Here is a 317-nt window from a genome sequence, read left to right on the forward strand (position 1 = left end):
GCGTTTCCAATTGGCGTCAGTTGGCACAGAGGAGAAACGACTGGCGTGCTTTGCTGAACTCGGCCAAAATCGCTTAGGTGGTTACAGCGCCAAAAAAAAGAAGAAAGAAAGAAGGTCCAGGGACCGATCTATTCAAAAAAATCTAATTTGCGGTCCGATTTGCTTAAAATTCGGTGCGCGGATAGCTTTTTTAGCATGTATTAGCATATGTGATCAATTTTTTCCGAGAAGTGGACCAGGGACCGATCTATTCCAAAAAATCGCATTTTTGGTCCGATTTGCTTAAAATTCGGTACGTAGGTAGCTTTTTAGCATAT

Source organism: Rhagoletis zephyria, unplaced genomic scaffold, assembly GCF_001687245.7.
Source record: "Rhagoletis zephyria isolate East Lansing unplaced genomic scaffold, Rhagoletis_zephyria_1.1 Rzeph_scaffold_02496, whole genome shotgun sequence".
NCBI classification, from domain to species: Eukaryota; Metazoa; Arthropoda; class Insecta; order Diptera; family Tephritidae; genus Rhagoletis; species Rhagoletis zephyria.